Here is a 13,480-nt window from a genome sequence, read left to right as displayed (position 1 = left end):
TGTAGGTTGTGCGCGATGTCTCTTTTAACATTACGCTTCCTGAGATGCAGAAGGGCCAATAGGGTTGTAGATCTTATTCTTAAGAAAAAGATGGAAGCAAATTGTCGCTCAGTCTTTGTCTAGTGAAGTCTTACAGCACTGTAGTCATGCTTTCTTGTTGCGTTTACACATGGAAAACATACCAAGGAGGCATCCCTGGACTTGAGGATGGCGTGCGCTTCTCTGTAATTACGCATTCCTAGTGCTGATATATTACAGTACTCTGTGTGCTGGGTTTAAGATGAAGCCATGAAAATACTCATCCTGACACTTGTGTAGCTTTCACCGGCACACGGACAGCAGCTTTATGATCAAGAGTCCTGTCTCCTCCTGGCTTTTGTGTTTTTCACTGTATTTACAGAAAACCATGTGTTGCTCTTCACTGATATTTGCCATTCTAGCATGAGAGAAAATCCAAGTCAGGTTTTTCAGAAGAATCTCCCGCAGGCCTTCATTCCTGCTTGAGTTGTCGTGCTCCAAACATTCTTGTTGCAGGAGTTTCTGCTTTTGTATCTGTTCTTGGAGTATCAGAAGTAGCTTGTAGATGTTCACTTTCTCCTTTGGATCAGGCTAAAGCACCAGCTCAACTGGAAAATTGCTTATTCTTCACCAAGGCACAGGCATTTTCACAAAGTTAAAAAAATATATCATTGGAATATAGACCATTTTACTAATGTGTTTTTAAAAATGTAAACAGGCTGCACTTTCATGTTATCCGGTTGTTAAGCGCTGACATAACGCATCACATGATAAATCTGTTTCCGGGTCCAAAGACCTCCAAGTTTACAATTAAAGTTACGTCTGTTTGATCCTGTTAAGCATTTACAGTTTAAGTTTAGTTTGTGTTTTCATTGTGCTCAAACCTCTGTCCCTCCCTTCTCCGCCTCCACCTCCGTTAAGCGCATTCGTTAATAAAACTTTTTTTTTCTTTTACTTTACACATTTTATTATGCACAGGTAAAATATACATGTCTGTCTGTTAATAAAAAATTATTTGTTAAAATAAACAGGACGTTAAAGTGTAAACTTCACTTTCTCCCCGAATGACATGAACAGGAAGCGATCGCAGCTCGCAGCAACTCCCATTGAAAATAACGGAGAAACAACCTGAGCGTCTGACATTTTTACATAAAACAAACGCAGTAACAATGTCTAAAAACCCAGTTAATATATCCAGGAGAGTTTTAGGCACAATATACAAAGAGTTTAATGTTGCGATGTTAATGCTGTTGTCCGTGTGCAGCGGTGTAAGTGCAGCCTGATCAGATCGTCTCAGTGCAGTTCTCAATGTTGATGAAAGCACGCCTTTTTTGTTTGGAGCCGGAAGTTGAAAATCACATGATGCGTTACATCACACTTAACAACCGGATAAGCACTTTACAGTGATGCCTCACATTCAGGATGATGCCATGCAAAGTGCTCAACTGCACATCGGCAGGAACTTGGGGATTGAAGACCTAAAATAAATTTTAAATAAATAAATTCCTGCTGCAGCTCTTCATCTGCGTCCTTCTTAAAATTTATTATATTTCCCTTAAAAATAAATTGGATGCTAACCAGTGACCTAAGGTGAGGACTGGATGTTTTTGGTACAAGGTCCGTAGCCTGACGTACACCTCCCAAAAATTGAAACTTTTCTGTTCACTCCTTCCTCTGCCATCATATTTAAAAGTTTCTACAATGCGCACTTCACTTAAATTTTGATCATGGATCAAATAGAACGTTTGGCAGAAAAGTCCGCAAATATGACCAACTTCATAACAGAGTGGAAAAATTACAAAGTTGCTCAAATGACCTGCAGTTTATGGAGGGAAATTGCACATAATGTTGGTTTAGTGGTTGATGATTGTATAAAGAAGTGGAGCTCGTTGAGGGACAAATTGGTCCAGAATTAAAAAAAAAAAAAAAAAGACCAGGAGCAGTGGCAGTGCAGGTGGAAAGAAAGACACTGCCTTGTTCTCTGTTACGCCCCCTAATATTCCAGCAGCAAATTGAATTATGACACCTACCAACATGATGGAGAACTTCAAAAGGGTCACACCTATGTAAGGGACAAATTGGTCCGGAAAAAGACCAGGAACAGTGGCAGTGCAGGTGGAAAGAAAGACCCTGCTTTGTTCTCCACATTGCCCCCCCAACCCCCACTATTCCAGCAGTAAATTGCATTACGACACCCACCAGTGGGATGGAGAGCGTTGAAAGGGTTATATCTACGTCTACGTCATAGCATGGCTATGGAGTTCCGGAGTTGTAGAAGCATAAATCAGGCTTTAGATGAGGAGTATCACTTGCACTGTAAGGGAGCACTGGCTTTGAAATTTTGGCCATGTGGTGCGTTTCCCTGTGCACGATCCAGCACGCAGGTACATGAGCATTGAGGACTCCAGCAGCTGTAGAAGGCGAAGGCTTGACTTGAGTTGACTGTGCAGGCATAGCACTTTGTGTACACCTGATCCTGTTAGCTCAGAAACTACCCCTTGTGACCCTTGATTGTGGTAAGCGGGTATAGACAGTGAATGAATCAAAAATTTTATGCCAATGGAAAAAGTAACACAGACAAAATAAAGACAAATGACTGCAAATATCTAGCACTGAAATAAGCTCTGCAGCTCGAAGACTGTTCAACTCACACACAGCTCACTGTCATCTCCCGGAGCACTGCACACATATGTCTAAACAAATTTCAGATGAAGACGTAACAGTCGTGGAAGTATTGCTGAACTGTTTTTCTGTTTTCTGAACCAGCACAATTTTGCCCTCCACAATCATTAGTTTTAACTGTCATTAATTACACACAGCCACATATGTTAAATGTGAAACTGTGTAAAAAGCTTTGATTCATTAAGTTTTTCATTCAGGGTTTAACTTCCAAGCAGTAGATTTGAAGATGAAAATGGTATTGCTCACAATACGATAATTATGTAAGGGATCACACAATGCAAAAATGCTTAGTTCTGTCATTTACAATCCTGTCTATGGCTGATGCTGAGACCCTGATCCATGCATTTATTTCTTCTAGATTGGATTACTGCAATATTCTATTTTCTGGTTTACCGCAGTTTAGCATTAGGGGTCTCCAATTGGTTCAAAATGGTGCAGCCAGACTTTTGACACGAAGCACAAAGTTTGACCACATTACACCCATTTTGGCATCGCTTCACTGGCTTCCGGTCTCAGTGAGATCAGATTTTAAGCTTCTGCTACTAGTCTATAAAATTGTTCACGGACTGGCACCTCCCTACCTAGCTGACCTAATTAAACCTTATGTACTGGCCCAGGCTTTGCGTTCTCAGGGTGCAGGACTACTTTGCGTCCCTAGGGTGAATAAGAAGTCTGCGGGTCCTAGAGCTTTCTCTTATCATGCTCTTGTTCTGTGGAATGATCTCCCTGCGTCAATAAAGCAGTCAGATTCTGCAGAGACTTTCAAGTCCAGACTTAAGATGCACTTATTTTCCTTTTCATATGGCTAGCATACTGGCATAGTATAGTTCTACGCTTTTTACTCTTTTAATTCATTTTATTTGGAAACAGAGCGTGCCGCTGCGTCAATTTTACCTAAATTCTGGGTCTTTTAGTGATGCTTTGGGCTAGTGGCCGGCGATCACCTTAGTATTTCCTGTTTTTCTTGTTGTTTAATGCTGACCAATTAAACTGTTTCTTGTCTTTCTGATGCCTGATTCTGTTTTTTTCTCTCTGTTTAAGGTGCAGCTCCATCCAGAGATGGGTGTGGTATTTGTGCTGGAGGCCCTCCTGTCCTGTGCACAAACAGTATTTCCTGTATACATTTTGTGAATTGTTCTGTAATTTATGTCTGTAGCATGGCCCAAGCAGAGGGTCACCCCTTTGAGTCTGGTCTGCTTGAGGGTTCTTCCTCAGAGGGAGTTTTTCCTTACCACTGTTGCTCTGGGGGTTAGTAAGATTAGACCTTACTTGTGTGAAGCGCCTTGAGGCAACTCTGTTGTGATTTGGTGCTATATAAATGAAATAAATTGAAATTTATGTCTTCATAAGTTGAAGATGTAATGTTAAATATCTCCAAAGTCCCACAATTCTGTGAGTGTTTTCAGACATTCTCCTGATTTAAATATTATTTAGGCCTGACTCGTTCAAGACTTGTTCAAGACCTCTGTGACATATGAAATAGAAATACCCCAAATGCTCTAATTTTACCCATGATTACTAAAAGGACCAGCATTTAGTTTACTACTTACACTTAGGGCTGAAGCAATTAGTCAAGTAACTCGAATAATTCGATTACAAAAAATGTTTGAGGCAAATTCTGTGCCTCGAAGCTTCATTTAACGTTGTAGTAGGGGGTGGTATTAGAACCAAAAAATTCAAATACCCCCTTAAAATATGGAGGCGATTATTATGAAATCGGAAATCCAAATCGTTGACCAAATAAAGTAGTCTAACCCCCATGTACATACCGCCTGAAGTCGAAAACCCCCAAAACGTGCATTTTTCACTCCAAAATGTTGCCTGATGAGGATAAGAGCCTGTAAACCAATAAAGAAAACTTTTTTAGTAGCATTTTCTTTATCACACACAAAATAATAGTACAGGAACACTGTACATACTGTGAGGTATGAATCAAGTGAGCATTTATGTCCATTATCGCCCATTTCTGTGCCTGAGTCCATGGAAAGAGCAGCCCCTCGGCTCATCATTGATCTTGGTCAGCCAGAATTGTATCCATGGCTTGACTAAAGTCATCCAAAGTGACCTCAGCATTGGAGGTAATGCTGTTCAGGTACAGCTTCAGAATCACTGCATGTGTGTTCATGGGGAGCTTCTTGAGGTCCTTCATGAGACGAAAGAGGTTACTCGATTTTGGCAGGGAAAGCGAGATATCTCGAGCATAGCGGACCTCCAGGTAGAGACGCCCAATCTTGGAGTGTTTATCTATGTTAGTGGCTGCTACATATTCGTTAACTTCTGTAGCTGATGTAAATGGGCCTCCCATTTCCTTCAGTGCATCCAGGTCCTTGTTTTTCCAATGATCCACTGCTGCGTTTGCAGTCTCTTTATCCTGCAGGCCTTACTTCTTCAGTTCCTCTTGCTTAGCGTTCCATGCCAGCATTATTTCTGGTATTCACCCACCTTTCCTGATCTTGCTGCCATAGTTCCTGAAGGACCCTGTCACTCTGCGGTCAATGAGGTCTGTCGACTTGGCTTTGACCTGTACAGAAGATACACTACCCAGCTGTTTGGCACCCTTCTTGAAAGCTCAAAGTTCATAAACCCCACACTGCGCTCTGCATTCAAGTTGTGGATTGGTGCCTTCTCCAACTTACATGGATCCATCAGAGTGACAGAACTCTCTGCAGCCTCATCACAGTCACCAAAGCCAAAGATGTCACCCTTCTGCTTCTGAAAGCCACTTGCCAGCTTTGGTAGGCTCATTTTCAGGAGCTTGATTACCTCAGGTTTGAATGTGGTTGCAACTTGAAGTATGGCATTGCAGATATCTTCATCATACCTTGTATGCTTGAATCTGTCCTGAGAAACAAACTTGAATGCTGGTTCATTACCTGCAGCAGTGTTGCTGGGTCTCATGCAGCAGCTCAGCAAGCAGCCGAGCTGCTTGCTGCACAACTTTTCAGTCGTGTGACTATCTGAGAAATTGTGGTGGGCATGTCACAGCTTGTCCTGTGAGACTTCAACATGAAGGCGCTTTTGCTCCGCCGTCGGAAGCAGCAGAAATTTCACAGCCACTCTTTTCATGGCCAAATCTTCTGTCTTCTACAGTGGAAATCTTCTACAGTGGAATGTACCGAAAAAGTGCTGAGGTCCACCTCTTCCGCAATTTCTCAGACCGTCACACGACGGTCCCGCATCACCACAGCATTCACTTTGGAAATGATCTGGTCATTTCAGCATGTTGATGGCCAACCGGAGCGTGGCTCACTCTCCACCGTTGTGCGGACGTCTTTAAACCGGTTGTACCGCTCCTTAATCTGTGTGATGCCCACAGGATCGTCACCGAAAAGCCGTCTGAATCATCCGAATGGTTTCCACCTGGCTGTCGCCCAGTTTCTGGCAAAATTTGATGCGGTGCTGCTCCAGTCGTTCCGTCTTTTTCCTTGAAATGAAAATCCGCCGAGCGCACAACACACGTCCCACACAAAGGCTGCTTACCAGGAAATGACGCAATCGGACAGGCGTGAAAAAGTTCACGCATGTGCACGAAGGTTCAAGGTTTGCTCATGCAAGCACACGTGATTCAAATCCATCAGGTTTTTGCAAAAAATAAAAAGGTCCAATACTTTTCTAACAGACCTCGTATAGCAATGATACAGTAGTGTTCAGAATAATAGTAGTGCTATGTGACTAAAAAGATTAATCCAGGTTTTGAGTGTATTTCTTATTGTTACATTGGAAACAAGGTACCAGTAGATTCAGTATCCATCCATCCATCCATTTTCTTCCGCTTTATCCGGAGTCGGGTCGCGGGGGCAGCAGCTCAAGCAAAGCCGCCCAGACCTCCCGATCCACACACACCTCCCCCAGCTCCTCCGGGGGATCCCCAAGGCGTTCCCAAGCCAGCCAAGAGATGTAGTCCCTCCAGCGTGTCCTGGGTCTTCCCCGGAGCCACCTCAACTGACTCCTTGCGACGTTAAGGAGCAGCAGCTCGACTCCGAGCTCCTCCCAAGTGACAGAGCTCCTCACCCTATCTCCACCCTGCGGAGGAAACTCATCTCAGCCGAGTGTACTCGCGATATCGTTCTTTTGGTCATGAGCCAAATCTCATGACCATAGGTGAGGATCGGAACGTAGATCGATCGGTAAATCGAGAGCCTTGCCCCCCTATTGAGCTCTCTCTTCACCACGACGGTCCGATACAGCGACCGCATCACTGCAGATGCTGCACTGATCCGTCTATCGATCTCACGCTCCATCCATCCCTCACTCGTGAACCAGACCCCGAGATACTTAAACTCCTCCACTTGAGGCAAGGACACTCCACCGACCTGAAGAGGGCAAAGCACATTTTTCCGGTCGAGAACCATGGCCTCGGATTTGGAGGTGCTGATCTTCATCCCGGACGCTTCACACTCGGCTGCAAACCGCCCCAGTGCACGCTGAAGGTCCTGATTTGACGAAGCCAACAGAACCACATCGTCCGCAAACAGCAGAGACGAGATTCTGTGGTTCCCAAACCAGACCCCCTCTACACCCTGCCTGCGCCTAGAAATTCTGTCCATAAAAATAATGAACAGAACCGGTGACAAAGGGCAGCCCTGGCGGAAGCCAACATGCACTGGAAACAGGTTTGACTTACTACCGGCAATGCAAACCAAGCTCCTGCTGCGGTCGTACAGGGGCCGGATAGCCCTTAGCAAAGGACCCCGTACTCCCGGAGCACTCCCCACAGGGTGCCCCGAGGGACACGGTCGAACGCCTTCTCCAGATCCACAAAACACATGTGGACTGGTTGGGCGAACTCCCATGAACCCTCGAGCACCCGATGGAGCGTGTAGAGCTGGTCCAGTGTGCCGCGACCAGGACGAAAACCACACTGCTCCTCCTGAATCCGAGGTTCGACCATCGGTCGATTTCTCCTCTCCAGTACTCTGGAATAGACCTTACCGGGGAGGCTGAGGAGTGTGATCCCCCTATAGTTGGAACACACCCTCTGGTCCCCCTTCTTAAACATAGGGACCACCACCCTGGTCTGCCAATCCAGAGGCACTGTCCCCGATCGCCACGCGATGTTACAGAGGCGTGTCAGCAAAGACAGTCCCACAACATCCAGAGACTTAAGGTACTCAGGACTGATTTCATCCCCCCCACGAGCCTTGCCACCGAGGAGCTTTCTAACCTCCTTGGTGACTTCGGCCTGGGTAATGGATGAGTCTGCCTCTGAGTCCCCAGTCTCTGCTTCCTCTTCGGAAGACGTGACGATGGGATTGAGGAGATCCTCGAAGTACTCCTTCCACCGCCCGACAACATCCCCAGTCAGGGTCAACAGCTCCCCACCCGCACCGTAAACAGTGCTGGTGGAGAGCTGCTTCCGCCTCCTGAGGCGTCGGAAGGTTTACCAGAATCTCTTCGAGGCCGACCAATAGTCCTCCTCCATAGCCTCCCCAAACTCCTCCCAGACCCGAGTTTTTGCCTCTGCGACTGCACGGGCTGCGGCACGCTTGGCCTGCCGGTACCTGTCAGCTGCCTCTGGGGTCCCACTTACCAACAAAGATAAGTAGGACTCCTTCTTCAGCTTGACGGCATCCCTTACTTCCGCTGTCCACCACCGGGTTCGGGGATTGCCGCCGCGACAGGCACCAGAGACCTTGCGACCACAGCTACGAGCAGCCGCATCAACAATGGAGATGGAGAACATGGTCCACTCGGACTCCATGTCTCCAACCTCCCCCGGGATCTGGGAGAAGCTCTCCTGGAGGTGGGAGCTGAAGACCTCGCTGACAGAGGGTTCTGCCAGTCGTTCCCAGCAGACCCTCACGATACGTTTGGGCCTGCCAGGTCTGATGGGCTTCCTCCCCTCCCAGTGGATCCAACTCACCACCAGGTGGTGATCAGTCGACAGCTCTGCCCCTCTCTTCACTCGAGTGTCCGAGACACGTGGCCGAAGGTCAGATGATACGACTACAAAGTCGATCATCGACCTCCGGCTCAGGGTGTCCTGGTGCCACGTGCACTTATGGACACCCTTGTGCTCGAACATGGTGTTTGTGATGCACAAACTGTGACTAGCACAGAAGTTCAACAACTGAACACCACTCGGGTTCAGATTGGCGAGGCCGTGCTTCCCGATCACCCCCCTCCAGGTCTCACTGTCGCCGCCCATGTGGGTGTTAAAATCCCCCAGGAGAACAATGGAATCCCCAGTCAGAGCGCTGTCTAGTACCCCTCCCAGGGACTCCAAGAAGGTCGGGTACTCTGCACTGCTGCTTGGCCCGTAGGCCGAGACAACGGTGAGAGACCTGTCCCTGACCTAGAGGCGTAGGGATGCGACCCTCTCGTTCACCGGAGTGAACCCCAACACATGGCGACTGAGCTGGGGAGCAATAAGCAATGCGACCCCAGCTCTCCGCCTCTCCCCATGGGCAATGCCAGAAAAATGAAGCGTCCAGCCCCTCTCCAGGAGTTGGGTACCAGAGCCCAAGCTGTGCGTGGAGGTGAGCCCGACTATCTCTAGTCGGTATCTCTCAACCTCCCGCACAAGCTCAGGCTCCTTCCCCCCTAGCGAGGTGACATTCCACATCCCAACAGCCAGGGGCTGTGAGTATGGACCGGGCCGCCGGGCCACCCGCCCTCGGCTGCCACCCAATCCTCTCTGCACCCGACCCCCATGGCCCCCTCTGCAGGTGGTGAACCCACAGGAGGGCAGGCCCACGTTGCTCTTTCGGGCTGAGCCCGGCCGGGCCCCATGGGTTATGGCCCGACCACCAGGCGGTCGCGTGCGAGCCCCAACCCCAGGCCTGGCTCCATGGTGGGACCCCGGCTCCGCCATACTGGGCGACATCTCGGTCCTTGATTTTTTTTTTTTAAACTGGTCATGGAGGTTCTGAACTGCCCTTAGTCTGACCCATCACCTAGGACCTGTTTGCCTTGGGAGACCCTACAGGGAGCACAAAGCCCCCGACAACATAGCTCCTGGGATCATCCGGGTACGCAAACTCCCCCACCACAATATGGTGGCAGCTAGAGGGGGAGTAGATTCAGTAGATTCTCACAAATCCAATAAGACCAACCATTCATGATATGCACACTCTTAAGGCTATGAAATTGGGCTATTAGTAAAAAAAAAAAAAAGTAGAAAAGGGGGTGTTCACAATAATAGTAACATCTGCTGTTGACGCTACAAACTCAAAACTATTATGTTCAAACTGCTTTATTAGCAATCCTGTGAATCACTAAACTAGTATTTAGTTGTATAACCACAGTTTTTCATGATTTCTTCACATCTGCGAGGCATTAATTTTGTTTGGTTTGGAACCAAGATTTTGCTCGATTACTAGTGTGCTTGGTGTCATTGTCTTGTTGAAACACCCATTACAAGGGCATGTCCTCTTCAGCATAAGGCAACATGACCTCGTCAAGTATTTTGACATATCCAAACTGATCCATGATACCTGGTATGCAATATATAGGCCCAACACCATAGTAGGGGAAACATGCCCATATCATGATGCTTGCGCCACCATGCTTCACTGTCTTCACTGTGGACTGTGGCTTGAATTCAGAGTTTGGGGGTCATCTCACAAACTGTCTGCGGCCCTTGGACCAAAAAGAACAATTTTACTCTCATCAGTCCACAAAATATTCCTCCTTTTCTCTTTAGGCCAGTTGATGTGTTCTTTGGCAAATTGTAACCTCTTCTGCACATATCTTTTATTTAACAGAGGGACTTTGCGGGGGATTCTTGCAAATAAATTAGCTTCACACAGGCGTCTTCTAACTGTCACAGCACTTACAGGTAACTCCAGACTGTCTTTGATCATCCTGGAGCTGATCAGTGGGTGAGCCTTTGCCATTCTGGTTATTCCTCTGTCCATTTTGATGGTTTTCCGTTTTCTTCCACGTGTCTCTGTTTTTTTTTGTCCATTTTAAAGCATTGGAGATCATTGTAGATGAACAGCTTATAATTTTTGCACCTGCGTATAAGTTTTCCCCTCTCCAATCAACTTTTTAATCAAACTACGCTGTTCTTCTGAACAATGTCTTGAACATTCCATTTTCCTCAGGCTTTCAAAGAGAAAAGCATGTTCAACAGGTGCTGGCTTCATCCTTAAATAGGGGACACCTGATTCACACCTGTTTGTTCCACAAAAGTGACGAACTCACTGACTGTATGCCACACAACTATTATTGTGAACACCCCCTTTTCTACTTTTTTTTACTAATAGCCCAATTTCATAGCCTTAAGAGTGTGCATACCATGAATGCTTGGTCTTGGATTTGTGAGAATCTACTGGTACCTTGTTTCCCATGTAACAATAAGAAATATACTCAAAACCTTCTTTTTAGTCACATAGCACTACTATTATTCTTAACACTACTGTATTATGTTTTTTGTTTCACTGTTTATGCCCTGGATTCAATTCTGTCACATTTACTAAAAATGAAAATGAATATGCACATATAACCACCATATTGAATTATTTCCTGTGCTGGAAATACCTGCAAAAGACAAAAATGTCACATTTTAATGCTTTTTTTTTTTTGCCATATTTATCATTTTTTTCGCATTCAGAGGGTATGTACATGTCCAGGTTGGATAAATTTGTCATAATTTAATATGTTCTTGTTCAGAAGGTCCATCTCCATATTTTCAAGTGGGTAAAACACCACATTTGTTAATTTTGCAAAATAATACCACCCCCTAGTTGTAGTACATATGCCAGGCCTGTGTGTGGCGCTGTAAAGTCCCAAGAAAAACAAACAGAAGAAGACAAGCATACATGAGCCGTGTAAGCGCTAATCAAATTAGCACAAAAGCTACAGCTTTCCAACGCGACACAGTAAAACAAAGCCTTTTATGAGAAAAACGGTCCAGGCTGATCATCTGAAATAGTTTACTGCACATTTAAAGTGAAGCAGTGTGTTTGTTTATAAAACAAAACAGTTTCGTCCGCTGCCTGCTCTCTGCTTTACGTGGGGAGTGGCTATTCCCGTGGCGCCCGGTGGCTGCCTCTCTGCCCGTGTGAGCGGCTCAGTATTCCCCTCACAGCTCCGTCCCGGACACCTCTGAAAAACCGTCTCTGGAAGAAGTCCACTCGTCTTCCTTCTGTGTTTTGCTCAGACATGCACTGAGCGTTTCACTTTTTAATTTTCGCTGTTTAGGGGCAACACACAACGCTTCACAAACACTGTAACTCAAAATAATAATAATTTTTTAAAAAAACTAACTGCGAGGCTTGCATGTTCAACCTCCAGCTGAAATGCATTGACTGAATCACAGAGAAAGAGGGATTAAAAAAAGTCACGCAGGGACCCAGTTCAGTTCTTAAAATGGTTAAATTTTACAACTTAGGGTAAACAAAAAACAGCCACATCCCATCGCCATTTCAGCAAAATATCAAGACTTTGGCTGAGCTCCTGACACCAGGAAAGATCCAAAACTTGTAAAGATGTGAAAAAATAAATGATTACCCAGGAAAACAGAAAGGGATACACTAAATTTGACAATCTCCATGATGATGCAGTGACATTGTGTCATTGCTTAGGGAGAGCCCTGGCCTGTTGATGTTGTTAAAAACACAAAAGTACTTTTTATCCGAATACTTGATTAATCGCCAGAATAATCGAGAATACTCGATTACTAAAATAATCGATAGCTGCAGCCCTACTCACACTCATTCAGAATTTATTCTCAGTATTTTACTTTGAAGCTGACTGACATCCCTCTGTATGTCAGTCTGCTGTGTGTGAAAACCTGTGTTCCAGCGTGAGGTTATTTTACACATTTTACACATAGTGGAAAAAAGTGACCACAGGAATGATGAAATAACATGTCTGTGGGTGGATTCTATAAAGTTTTAAAATGGTGCTGTGTCTCAGTGCGGGGCACTCCCAGCTTAAGAAGCAGGTGAGCATACATGTATGTGAGCACATTTGTGCATACACTGATATGCAGTGCTGCTTTTTTCTACAATGTGTGGCTCTATGGTCTGTTGCTGTACTGCTACAAACAGTGTCCAGTGTCCTCTAAGAACTGACAACATTGTGCCAGAGTTTTTGCTCAGTGGGCCTACTTGATATTCAGAATGATTCATCTTCTTTCTTTATTTTGACAGGATGCACACGAAACTCCTGCACTGTATGTTTGAAACGAGAGACACATACACACACACACACACACACACACACACACACACACACACACATATATATATATATATATATATATATATATATATATATATATATATATATATATATATATATATATATATATATATATATATATATATATATATATATATATATATATGAGGTCTATTAGATAATAAACCGACCCTTTTATTTTTTTTTACTATATGGATTTGAATGATGTGCGATTACACCAATCATGCTTGAATCCTCGTGCGCATGCGTGAGTTTTTTCACGCGTGTCGGTGACGTCATTTCCCTGTGGGCAGGCCTTGAGTGAGATGTGGTCCCGCCCTCTCGGCTGAATTCCTTTGTTTCACACGCTGCTCGAGACGGCGCGCGTTGCTTTATCAAAATTTTATCTGCACCGGTGAGGAATATCCGAGTGGACACTATTCGAGAAATTAAGCTGGTTTTCGGTGAAAAGTTTAACGGCTAATGAGAGATTATGGGGTGTTTTTGTCGGTGTAAGGACTTCCCACGCAGCGGGACGTCGTGCAGCGCTTCCAGGCGCCGTCGTCGGCCTGTTTCGACCTGAAAACATCCTAATTTAAGGCTTAATTCACCCAGGACGTCGTGAGAGAACAGAGAAGATTCAGAAGAG

General features: G+C 45.4%; 1 protein-coding gene across 1 annotated transcript in view; it reads left to right on the top strand.

Annotated features, from left to right (window-relative positions):
- ppfibp1b (PPFIA binding protein 1b) overlaps positions 1-13,480 on the top strand; it is a 40,833-nt gene continuing 27,353 nt past the window's right edge. Inside the window, 2 exon segments of the mRNA XM_034176777.1 lie at positions 1-5; positions 12,590-12,592. The gene's annotated coding sequence lies outside the window, so the exon portion shown is untranslated.

The sequence above is a fragment of the Thalassophryne amazonica genome, chromosome 8 (assembly GCF_902500255.1).
Source record: "Thalassophryne amazonica chromosome 8, fThaAma1.1, whole genome shotgun sequence".
Taxonomy (NCBI): Eukaryota; Metazoa; Chordata; class Actinopteri; order Batrachoidiformes; family Batrachoididae; genus Thalassophryne; species Thalassophryne amazonica.
This window is presented reverse-complemented; position numbering and strand designations above follow the sequence as displayed.